This window comes from Zalophus californianus, chromosome 11 (genome assembly GCF_009762305.2).
Source record: "Zalophus californianus isolate mZalCal1 chromosome 11, mZalCal1.pri.v2, whole genome shotgun sequence".
Classification (NCBI taxonomy): domain Eukaryota; kingdom Metazoa; phylum Chordata; class Mammalia; order Carnivora; family Otariidae; genus Zalophus; species Zalophus californianus.
The window spans coordinates 15,555,523-15,568,166 of NC_045605.1; the positions used below are offsets into that span (position 1 = coordinate 15,555,523).

The window sequence follows — 12,644 nt, forward strand, 5'->3', positions numbered from 1 at the left end:
CTGTATGCAGTTGTTACAGTGAATTATGGTAATAGATTTGTAAAGTTGCTGGGATTAACCCTAGTTTGTAATGATGTGTGAATGCTTCACTGGATTCTGTTTAACAATCATTTATGATTTGGGGGCACCTGGGTGGCTCAGTCGGTTGAGTGTCTGGCTCTTGATATTTTGGCTCAGGTCATGATCTCAGGGTTGTGAGATTGAGTCCCACATCTGGCTTCTTGCTCAGCACGGAGTCTGCTTGAGATTCTCTACCTTTCCCTCTCCCTGCTCTTCCCCCTGTTCATGCTCTCTTTCTGTCTCTAAAATAAAATGAATAAAATCTTAAAAACAAAACAGTCATTTACAATTTTTTATCTATATAATATGTTACATTAGTATGTATAATGTATAAATATACTAACAATCATTTATGATTTATTCATCTATATAACACATATTAGTGAAACTGGCATGTAATTTTTTTTCTCGTGTTCTTTGATTATGGAAATAATCACAGTGAGTTAATTCTTCTCTTCTGTATTTGTGACAATTTGCAAAAATAAGAATTCGCTTTTGTGGGGGATATTTAGCAAAAATTTCTTCTGTAGTACTGTTATGGTCTAATGTGCATGCTTGTGCCTACATGCATGCATAACTGTGTCTCTGTTTGAGGGGTGGGGAGGGGCTTTTGGTACCTACTCTGTTTAATGGTTGTGGTTTACTCAGGGTTTGAAATGAAATAGTCCATTTCCCCTAAATTTATAAGTTTAAGAACAGTGCTTGCCATAAAGTAGGCATTCAATATTTATGGAATGAGTAAATTAGTAAAAGTTACTGGAGTAGAGTTAACTGTAATCCGTTATTAAAATGCCTTCTATATTTTGTGTCTGATTTGTGTTAGATTTTTTTTATTTTTTATTTTTTTAAGATTTTATTTATTTATTTGACAGAGGGAGAGACAGCGAGAGAGGGAACACAGGCAGGGGGAGTGGGAGAGGGAGAAGCAGGCTTCCCATTGAGCAGGGAGCCCGATGGTGGGGCTCAATCCCAGGACCTGGGATCACGACCTGAGCCAAAGGCAGATGCTTAACGACTGAGCCACCCAGGCGCCCCTGATTTGTGTTAGATTTTAAGAGTTGCTGCATTCCGAAGATTTTTACCAATTCATCATGATAGGTTTAAGTTTGCATTCTCACATAGCTTTCAAATATCTTGTATTGTACTCTTTTCCTTCTTTTTCCTCATATGTGAATATACCTCTGCACTTTGACACCGTTGACATTTTATCATGTGTTTTATTTTGTGAATTTAGTGAACACAGTAAATAGTGTTTACTCTTGCATGGTGGCTCTCGTACACAGGGTGGTCCTGTGGGGAAGTGGGATGGATGCCACTGGATGGGTGGCACAGTCCCTAAAATTTTAGAATCTGTGAAGATGTGCTAAGATGCCAAATGCATTTGTATCAAGTCTATGTAAAAAATACTGACAAATACTGGGTCTCAAAGAGATGGCATTAATTTCTGCCTTATGTGAAACTGTGCAAAATTAGCACGATTTTCTTATAAAGAAAGAAAACGGTTGGGACATTGATTGCCCAGTATTTCAGAATAACCATTCACATGGATTTGTTCCGCCTTTTAAAAATTTATTTATTTATATATTTTAAGTAACCTCCACACCCAACATGGGTCTCGAACTCATGACCCTGAGACCAAAAGTCGCATTCTCTTCCAGCTGAGCCAGTCAAGCACCCTGGATTTGTTTTGCTTTTTATTTTTATTTATTTATTTATTTTTGGATTTTATTTATTTATTTGACAGAGAGCACTGAGCCCTGGGATCATGACCTGAGCCGAAGGCAGCTTAACCAACTGAGCCACCCAGGCGCCCCTGTTTTGCTTTTTGTAAGAGAAGTGTGCCACTCATGTTCTGACTCCATCCCACCCTCCCCCACACTCCTCCCAAAGGGAGACACTCCAAGTCTTTTCAAAACGCCATCATTTCAGTTTGATTGTCCTGTGTGAGGGAATGAGCCGGCAGAAGGTCCCATTCCCAACAGTGTTAACAATCTTACACAGATGATTCACAAACCTGCTTCCCTGTCTCTTTCCCAGGCTGCTGGCTAAATGTTACCATATGAGTATCTTTCGGACATCTCATAATCACCATGTCTGAACACAGAATGTGCCCTCTTCCTTAAGCAGACCAGCTGCCTTTTCTCTGTTCCAGGATTGATCTCAGGCAGCGGTGGCAAGCTCGAACTGCTGGGATTGGTTCTAGGCTTAGTTCTTTCGACCTTGGGTTTTTCCTCTGTAAAATGGGGGTAATTATTGACTCTGTCTTACAGGATTGTGAATGAGAATTAATTAGATAAAATGTAAAGTACCTGACACATAGAAAGCCCTTAAAAAGGATTAGCTTTTATTAATATATATATTTTTAATTTTATTGTTATGTTAATCACCATACATTACATCATTAGTTTTTGATGTAGTGTTCCATGATTAATTGTTCGTGCATAACACCCAGTGCTCCACGCTGAATGTGCCCTCTTTAAAAAAAATATGGAACGCTTCACGAATTTGCGTGTCATCCTTGCGCGGGGGCCATGCTAATCTCTGTATCGTTCCAATTTTAGTATATGTGCTGCCGAAGCGAGCACTATTAATATATTTTTTTAAGACCCTGTTTCCAGTTGTTCAGGCTCAGAGTTTCAGGTTCATCATCTCTTCTATTCACTTTTTCTTGATTTTACTTCTGCAATCTCTCTCACATCTGTCTTGTTTTATATGTATATGGGGCTCGAACTCACGATCAGGAGTCACAGGCTCTACTGAGTGAGCCAGCCAGGCACTGCAAACTGGTCTTATTTTACCGCCCATGTTCTAGGCTCCCATTACCTTTCTGCTGCAGTCCATCCTAATTGATCCCTCTGCTTTTGTCATTTCTCCTCTAATTCACTCTTTCCTGCTGCTGTCATTTATGGCCTTAAAAACCGATTAGATGTTACCCCGTTGCAAACCCTTAATGACTTCCTGCTGCATTTTTAATATCTCGTACCCTGCTTGCTAAAGTTTGAGTCCCGTCTGCATTTTCAGTTTTATCAAATGCTGCCATGGTGTGGTACATTCTAGCCTCCCACTTGGTTTGACAGTCGCTGAGCTCTTTTACAGAGCTTTGGTCACTCCCTTGGCCTGGAATCCCTTTTCTTCCCATATTGTCTGGTGAAGTTTCATTGATTCTCTAAAGCCCAAGAGGTCTCCTAAATTATACTAGTTTTAATTTGTGGTTCTCCCCCACCCCCCAATACTCTTACAGCACTCAGTTTTTACTTAACTGGTTGGCCAAAGCATGAGTCTGCTTTGCTAACTAGACAGGTCCAGGAAGACTTTCTTTCCTATGTTTTATGGCATTGTCTTTGGTTGTGGTTTCTTTTTCTTTTTCTTTAAGATTTTATTTATTTGACAGGAAAGAGAGAGTACAAGCAGGGGTAAGTGGCAGACAGAGGTAGAGGGAGAAGCAGGCTCCCCGCTCAGCAGGGAGACCGATGTGGGGCTCGATCCCAGACCCTGGGATCATGACCTGAGCGTAAGGCAGACACCTAACCGTCTCAGCCACCCAGGCGCCCCTGGTTGTGGTTTCTTTCTTTTCTTTTCTTTTCTTTTTTTTTAAAGATTTTATTTATTTATTTTTAATTATTATTATTTTTAAAGATTTTATTTATTTATTTGGCAGAGACACAGCAAGAGAGGGAACACAAGCAGGGGGAGTGGGAGAGGGAGAAGCAGGCCTCCTGCCGAGCAGGGAGCCTGATGCGGGGCTCGATCCCAGGACCCCGGCATCATGACCTGAGCCGAAGGCAGACACTTAACGACTCAGCCACCCAGGCACCCCTGCTTGTGTTGTTTTTTTTTTTTTTAAGATTTTATTTATTTATTTGAGAGAGAGAGAATGAGAGAGAGCACAAGAGGGAAGAGGGTCAGAGGGAGAAGCAGACTCCCTGCTGAGCAGGGAGCCCGATGTGGGACTCCATCCAGGGACTCCAGGATCATGACCTGAGCCGAAGGCAGTCGCTTAACCAACTGAGCCACCCAGGCTCCCTGGTTGTGTTTCTTAATAAAGAATGTTAAATTTGATAAAATATTACCAACTAAATAGTAATTGCTGAAATACTACTAACTAAATAACTAAAATACTAGTGCCAGAGTTGTACAGAGACACAGAATTGTGAACTTGAGGATTTTTTTTTTTTTTTAAGGTTTTATTTATTTGTCAGGGAGAGTGTGCACAAGCAGGGGGAATGGCAGGCAGAGGGAGAAGCAGGCTCCCTGCTGAACAAGGAACCTTATGCGGGACTCGATCCCAGGACCCTGGAATCATCATGCATGACCTGAGCTGAAGGCAGACCCTTAACTGACTGAACCACCCAGGCGTCCTAAGGAGGATTATTTTTCATGGAAAACATATTGAAGAGAATGGCAGTGACAAAGATTTCTCTAGTTTTGATCCCTTCAAAAGTCTTAGATTCATATAGTTACAGAAAATTTCATATTCCTTCCCAAGTTTTGAGGATAGTAAAGTTTAGTAGCTATTCTGTATTTGTTCAGAGAAACCATATATTTAAATGTCTAATGTGTCATATATTTAGGAGGTAAATAATTAATGATAATCAGATAAACTTTCTGCGTATTTGATTAGATTCTATTAGAGCTGTTTCCTCCTCAATATGATTTGTTTTGTCTGTATATCCATATATTTTTTAAAATTTATTTTTTAAGTTCACAGGACAGGCTTTCTGAAAGCTACCTGGTGGTTTTGTCATTTGTTAGTGAGAGGGTATGAGAAGTTTTGGGGGAAGATTTCTGCATTATGTTAAGTGCTCGCATATTCTTTTTTTTTTTTTAAACTATTTATTCATGAGAGACAGAGAGAGGGGGGCAGAGGGAGAAGCAGGCTCCCAAGGAGCAGGGAGCCTGATGCGGGACTCGATCCCAGGACCCTGGGATCATGACCTGAGCCGAAGGCAGACGCTTAACCATCTGAGCCACCCAGGCGCCCTGTGCTCGCATATTCTTTAAAGAACTGGTATAGAGAAGTAGTAATCAGTTCTTGGGGTTAATACACTTTAGCTGGAGACAAATGCTTCAGTGTATATAATAGCTTATATACTTATCTTTCAGAACTTGGGTTGAATAAATTCAAAGGTTATTTTGAAATACAGAAAAGTCGGATTATAGTCTTAAACTCTTTAGAAAATAATTATTTTCGATAATATTTTGGAATAATTATTGTCTCTAGTATAAGTGATCCTGTTTTAGATGAGTTAGGAAAGGAAGACTATCTGTGAAAAAGGAAATCTTTTCCACTAGTAACTGTACAGTGGAGAAGCATGGCAAACTCTCCTGACATTAACCCAGTGATCAAGGTTAACATCACCAGTGATGTCATGAGGACTTCATGTAGCCCCTGATAGGATGTGATGAGAAGGGCATCTCACTTCTGTGGCATTCTTTCTGTAAACTCAGGCCTCGTTAAAAATAGCATAACATCAGCTAAACACATTGGGGGATGTTCTACAAAATACCTGACAAGTACCCCTCAAAACTCTTAATGTCAAAGAAAAACAATGACTAAGAAACTGTCACAGACCAGAGGAGAGTAAGGAGATTCAGTGTTAAATGTATCCTGGTGGTGTTAAATAAATCCTGGCGGCACCTGAGTGGCTCAGTTGGTGAAATGTCTGCCTTTGGCTGGGGTCATGATCCCAGGGGCCTGGAATTGAGCCCCATGTTGGGCTCCTTGCTCGGCAAGGGAACCTGCTTCTCCCTCGCTCTCCACCCCTGCTTGCGTGTGCTCTCTCTGGCTCACTCTATCTCCCAAATAAATAAATAAGTAAATAATTTTTTTTTAAAAAAAGGTAATGTATCCTGGATTGGATCCTGAAACAAATAAGGGCATTAATGGAAAAAAACAGGCGAGACCTGCATGAAGTCTGCAGTTTAGTTAATAGGACCATACTGATGTGGGTTTGTTAGTTTTCACAAATGCACCACAGTAATATAAGGTGTTAATACTATCAAGGGAAACTGAAACTGAATGAGGGATATATGGGAAATTCTGTAGTATCTTTGCAACTTTTTGTAAATCTGAGTTTCCAGAGTAAAAAGTTTATTTAAAAAATCAAGTAAGATTTTCCAGTTTAGTTCTACAAATTTATTGAATGCCCGTTAAGTGCAAGGCAGTGTGCTTACTAATGCAGGAGATACAGTGTGTGAGACACCTTCCCTGCCCCTGCCCATAAGGAGTTGTCCAGTTGGGGACTAAGACAACGGATACAAAGCAGAACATGGTAGAGCCTGTGCTGAGTATGAACAACGTGCTTTGGGGTCTTAGGTTGGGAAGTGGACATTAAATGAAGACTGGTGAATATCCCACACCTACCTGACCCACTGCACACACCGGGGAGAAAGCATTTGAGATGAACTTTGGGCAGGAGTTCAGTAACCATAGGCGTTAGAAAGGAAATCTGCATCATACCGACCAGCCTGGGCTCTTGAATCAGGTAGACCTGCTCTGCCACTTATTAGCTCTATGACCTTGGGCAAGTTTAGAAAGATGAATCAGGACCATATTGTAAGTGCTTTGATTTGTAAGCTGAGCAATTTGAACTTTTTTGGTGGTTATTGGGAAATCCATGAAGATTTTTGTGTAGGGGGGAGTGATGAGATTGAGTTTATGGTTTAAGATTAATTTGTTAGAAATGTGAGGGGAGTATTGAAGATTCTCCCATGGGCTGCTGCCTTCCCATTCACCTGGTGAATTAGATTAGTGTCCCTTTAGTTTTGAATTCTATGGAACAGCTCAGAATGCTCTGGATGATTAATGCTGTGTGATGATTACCATATGTAACCATATGTAACATAATCTGTTACATGTAACTTGGGGGTCTTAAAAAGCATGACTATGAGTATAACAACAGATATATTTAATATGTTTCGTATAAAAAAAGGTCATTGATATTTTTAGAGATACTGGCTCAGACAGAACTCCTTTTGTTATGTGATGTTTTTGGTTTTGCCACCCTTTTTTTAAAGTAGTTTAAGCAGATAAGAGTTTAAACAGTACTTTATTGACTTCCTGTGGAGCTTGTTGAAAGAAGTTCCGTTGTATCTATTTTTAAAGCTGATTACTATGAGCAGGGGATGCTGCTCTTGAGTTATGAATGTCATCACAGTATGCTCTCACTCAGCGTTCTTTGGATGACACTAGTGTTTGCATATAAGGTTCTCGGAGTTCAGTGAGTAGGAAAGCAGCATAATTATCACTGAAATGGTACCAGTGAATGAAATATTTACAAGCATTGATCATACCACCATTCAACAGTATAATCAATTTATCATCATCTGTATGGGGCCTTTAGCTCACCCCGTGGCTGAATGGCAAAAAATGGGTTATCTCTGTGACCTCATTTTCGGGGATATTTTACAACTCCAAAATGATACTATACAATATTGTATAGCTTGTTTGTTAATCATCATATTAAAAGTCCTCATCATTTTGAAATTTACTCACTGGGAAATAGAGGTTCATTGGGTCCACAGATATTAAAATAGATTTCAGCCTGAATTATTGGGGTTTTCCCCCAGTGTTTTATTATGGAAAATTTTTGTTCATACAGAGAAATTGAATTCTATGCCAATCATACACCCCATCACTTAGATTCTACAAGTAACTAAATTGTGAAAGTTCTGCTTTCTTCTCTTTAAAAATCAAAGAAATATGGGGCGCCTGGGTGGCTCAGTCAGTTAAGCGTCTGCCTTCTGCTCAGGCCCTGATCCCAGGGGCCTGGGATCGAGTCCCGCATCAGGCTCCTTGCTCAGCGGGGAGCCTGCTTCTCCCTCTCCCTCTGCCTGCCGCTCCCCCGCTTGAGCTTTCTCTCTCTGTGTCAAATAAATAAACTTAAAAAATCAAAATCAAAGAAATTGCTTTCTGAGCCTTTGAACCATTTTCACATGAGACAGTATTTTGAAATGGCTGAGATGATTTTTTTTTTTAATTTTATTTATTTTAGAGAGAGACAGAGCAAGCATAGCAGGGGAAGGGGCAGGGGGAGAAGCAGACTCCCCGCAAACAGAGAGAGCCCAATGTGGGGCTCCATCCCAGGACCCTGGGATCATGACCTGAGCCTAAGGCAGGTCAACCAAACTGAGCCACCCAGACGCCCTGGCTGAGATGATTTTTGATGTTTGTTATTTCTTCAGAAATAAAATTGAGTAAAATAATTGACCACACATTATGGGATTTAACAAATCCCCGGTGTTAGACTAGAAAACAGTATTTACCAGATCAGATTAACTTCTCAGATCCCACATTGGCTTCCTACAATTAACTGCTCATTTAAATTCCATGAGGCATAAGTTCATTTAAATTCTTTGCAGGTGGGGCGCCTGGGTGGCTCAGTCAAAGCTTCTGCCTTCAGCTCAGGTCTTGATCCCAGGGTCCTGGGATTTGAGCCCCATGTCGGGCTCCCTGCTCAGTGGGGAGCCTGCTTCTTCCTCTGTCTCTGCCTGCCACTGCCCTTGCTTGTGTGCTTGCTCTCTCAAATAAATAAAATCTTGGGGCGCCTGGGTGGCTCAGTCGGTTAAGCGTCTGCCTTCAGCTCAGGTCGTGATCCTGGGGTCCTGGGATCGAGCCCCACATCGGGCTCCTTGCTCAGCGGGGAGCCTGCTTCTCCCTCTCTCTCTGCCTGCAGCTCCCCCTGCTTGTGCTCTCTTTCTCACTCTCTGTCAAATAAATAAATAAATCTGGCGCCTGGGTGGCTCAGTCGTTAAGCGTCTGCCTTCGGCTCAGGTCATGATCCCAGGGTGCTGGGTTCGAGCCCCATATCGGGCTCCCTGCTCGGCAGGAGGCCTGCTTCTCCCTCTCTCCCTCTCCGAGCTTGTGTTCCCTCTCTCGCTGTGTCTCTGTCAAATAAATAAAATCTTAAAAAAATCATAATAAAATAAAAGCTTTAAATATAAATTCTTTACAGGCAAAAATAAAACAAGATGATATCAGGGAGGGAGACAAACCTTAAGAGACTGTTAACCATAGGAAACAAACTGAGGGTTGTTGGAAGGTAGGAGGGTGGAGGGATGGGGTAACTGGGTGATGGACATTAAGGAGTGCACGTGATATGATGAGCACCGGGTATTATATAAGACTGGTGAAACATTAACCTCTACCTCTGAAACAAATAACACATTATATGTTAATTAATTGAATTTAAATTAAATAAAATGTTAAAAAGTAAAATTCTTTGCAGGCAGAAATGTACTTGTAAAAATTATTTCTTATAAAAAATTATTTCTTAAAATTTCTAGTCCTCCATCTTGTAAAGATACATACTAGTTTACTTTCTTGGTTTCTTCTTCAATCCTATTATAAAATTAAACTGCTGAAGTTAAGGTTTTTTTTCCAGTTCAAATCTCTGGAATAGCATAAATTCATAAATTTTTATTGATAGAGATCTTTAAGAGTCACTGGTTCCAGCTCTCTTTTATATTACACCTCAGGGAGTGGCAGCCCAGAGAGGTTAAGTAACTGCCCAAGGGCACAGTAAATTAATGGGAGATCAGGAAATACATTTTATTTATTTGTTTATTTTTAAGGATTTTAATTTTTTTTTTTAGATTTTTATTTATTTATTGAGAGAGAGAATGGTAGAGAGAGAGCATGAGATGGAGGAAGGTCAGAGGGAGAAGCAGACTCCCTGCTGAGCAGGGAGCCCGATGCGGGACTCGATCCTGGGACCCCAGGATCATGACCTGAGCCGAAAGCAGTCGCTTAACCAACTGAGCCACCCAGGCACCCAAGGATTTTAATTTTAAGTAATCTCTATACCCAACTATGTGGGGCTCCTTCACAACCACAAGATCAAGAGTCACATACTCTACCAACTGAGCCCACCAGGCGCCCCAGGAAATACATTTTAGATCTCTAGTCTCCAGTATTTTTTTTTTTTTAAGATTTTATTTATTTATTTGACAGAGACACACAGCAAGAGAGGGAACACAAGCAGGGGGAGTGGGAGAGGGAGAAGCAGGCCTCTCTGACGCGGGGCTCAATCCCAGGACCCCGGGATCATGACCTGAGCCAAAGGCAGACGCTTAACGACTGAGCCACCCAGGCACCCCTAGTCTTCTCCAGTGTTAACATACCTTATTTTTAGAGCTCTCTTTTGTAGAAAGAATACACAGAGCATGCTTGTCAGCTATAGAATTTATCTCTATTAAAATGGTGTTTCAAAAAACGGAACCCTAAGTGAGAATATCTTTATGAATACATTGGACTAATTGTTTTATAAGTCGTATTTTTTTCCTAGATCATCTCAGTCTCTTTTTTTTTTTTTTAAAGATTTTATTTATTTATTCATGAGAGACAGAGAGAGAGAGAGAGAGGGAGAGGCAGAGAGAGAGAAAGGCAGAGGGAGAAGCAGGCTCCCAAGGAGCAGGGAGCCCGATGTGGGACTCGATCCCGGGACTCCAGGATCATGACCTGAGCCGAAGGCAGACGCTTAACCATCTGAGCCACCCAGGCGCCCCCATCTCAGTCTCTTAATGTTGATTTCTCACCAACCCCTTTCTTCATGATGTTGCTATACTTAGAAGGGAGGGAGCATTCTCATTAAGCAAAGAAGAGTGGTACTGCTCTCAGTACTCATCTCAAATGTTAATAAATACATTTTAATAGAAAGGGTTAATTTATCTCCCCGCACTATGTTCTTTTTTCCATTTCCTCTTTCTCTGCAACTAGCTTTGTGGCTGTGAGTTACAAGATAGCTTGTTTTTCGGTATTTTGTGCAGTAGTAAGTTCATCAGTTGGAATCATTTGAAGAGGTTTGTTTTTCTCATTCATATAAAAGCTACTTCTCAAAACTGTCTTGTTTGATCTGTAGAAATAATTGTAATTCCTCTCAAGTTGTATTTATCTTTCTACTTCAGAAGCTAAAACAGGAACTATAACTGCTTCTTAAATCTTTAATGTACCTCTGTATCTGTGACAGAAATCTTAGTCCCTATTAGTTGAAATTATACCCAGAAGATGTAACCATTGCTTTAGGCCTGAGGTACAAAGGTATGTTGGCTTTTAGAATAAGACCTGAGGTAGGGAGAAAAGAACTGACACTGGTCTTGAACTTCAAAAAAAAAAAAACTGACTCTGCATACTGAATCAGCATTTGATTATGGGGAAGTTGTGAGCGAAAGGAAGAGGAAGATGGAAGCTATAGGGTAGAATTTGTGGTTACTTAGATGTAGATGTTTGGCGTTAAAGGTAATAAAAATGACTTCCTTCGTCAAACACTGAGTTAAAGAAAAACCTGTATTACTTGCTACTGCTGGAACTTAAAGTTTTGTCTTCAGGGTATTTATAAAAAAAAAAAAATAGAAGAGTTGTGTTCCTTTGTGGATCTTTGGAGAATTGTTAGAACATAGTGTATGAATTGAAGTAACTGCTGACAGAATTTTGCAGAGTAATGGGGCGCCTGCATGGCTCAGTGGTTAAGCGTCTGCCTTTGGCTCAGGTCGTGGTCTCTGCTTCTCCCTCTTCAGCTCCTCTCTGCTTGTGTTCCCTCTCTTGCTGTCTCTTGTCAAATAAATGAATAAAATCTTAAAAAAAAAAAAAGGATTTTGCAAAGTATTGCTTACCTTGTCATAAGCCTTAATATCCATCATGCCTCATTGTTCTGAGATTACACGTTTAGACAGATTTTGCTGATTAAATTCAGCCCTGTACACGGCAGACACTCAGCTATAAGCCGATGGACTTAAAATGTTATTGAACAGAATTTCAATTCAGATCAGTTACAGAACACTCTGGCCCATGGGCTTTTATAGATACTTAATTTCCTTTTAAGAAGTGTGATGCTTATGGTGCACATCTCTGGTGGTTTTAAGAAATGTAAGCTGCCTTTTTGGAGGGATGCATCCTTAAGTAGGAAAGTATCTCAAATTGATTTTCAGTATCTATTTCAGTCAGCACTTTGAACTGCTCTTTCGTACCTGGTACCATTACATCCTTGAGGTCAATAACTTTCCCTTTTCTAGTGGCTTACTTCGCATATTAAAATAGCTTTCTGTCCATTATTATTTTGGTGTGTATATTTTATCTCTGATCCAGCATAATACTGGACACTTGGTAGATCTGACTGGAAAATTATTTGAAAAGATGCCAGCATGGCTTGATCATCCCAGACTCACTTCCTGTCCCCACTTCAGACTTGGTTTAAGAATTTACTCTCGGGGCGGGGGGGTGCGCCTGGGTGGCTCAGTCATTAAACGTCTGCCTTTGGCTCAGGTCATGGTCCCAGGGTCCTGGGATCGAGCCCCGCATCGGGCTCCCTGCTCAGCGAGAAGCCTGCTTCTCCCTCTCCCACTCCCCCTGCTTGTGTTCCCTCTCTCGCTCTGTCTCTATCAAATAAATAAAATCTTTAATTAAAAAAAAAAAATCTCTCAGAGAGAGGTTCCTAAGACCACCTTCTTTAAAACAGCAACCCTATACAGCTCTTTTCTCATATGCTGCTTTGCTTTTCTTCAGAGCACTTTTCTCTCACCGCCTGATGCTCTCCTATGGGAATGTAAATGCCATACATAATACTGGGAATTTGGTTTTGTTCACTGTT

General features: G+C 40.8%; 1 protein-coding gene and 1 non-coding gene across 4 annotated transcripts in view; one reads left to right on the forward strand and one right to left on the reverse strand.

Annotated features, from left to right (window-relative positions):
• CBL (Cbl proto-oncogene) overlaps positions 1–12,644 on the forward strand; it is an 83,018-nt gene that overhangs the window by 33,120 nt on the left and 37,254 nt on the right. The gene's annotated exons all lie outside the window — the stretch shown is intronic.
• LOC113915543 lies at positions 2,542–2,645 on the reverse strand. Its single transcript, XR_003517697.1, has one exon. It is a non-coding gene; the product is annotated as a U6 spliceosomal RNA (small nuclear RNA).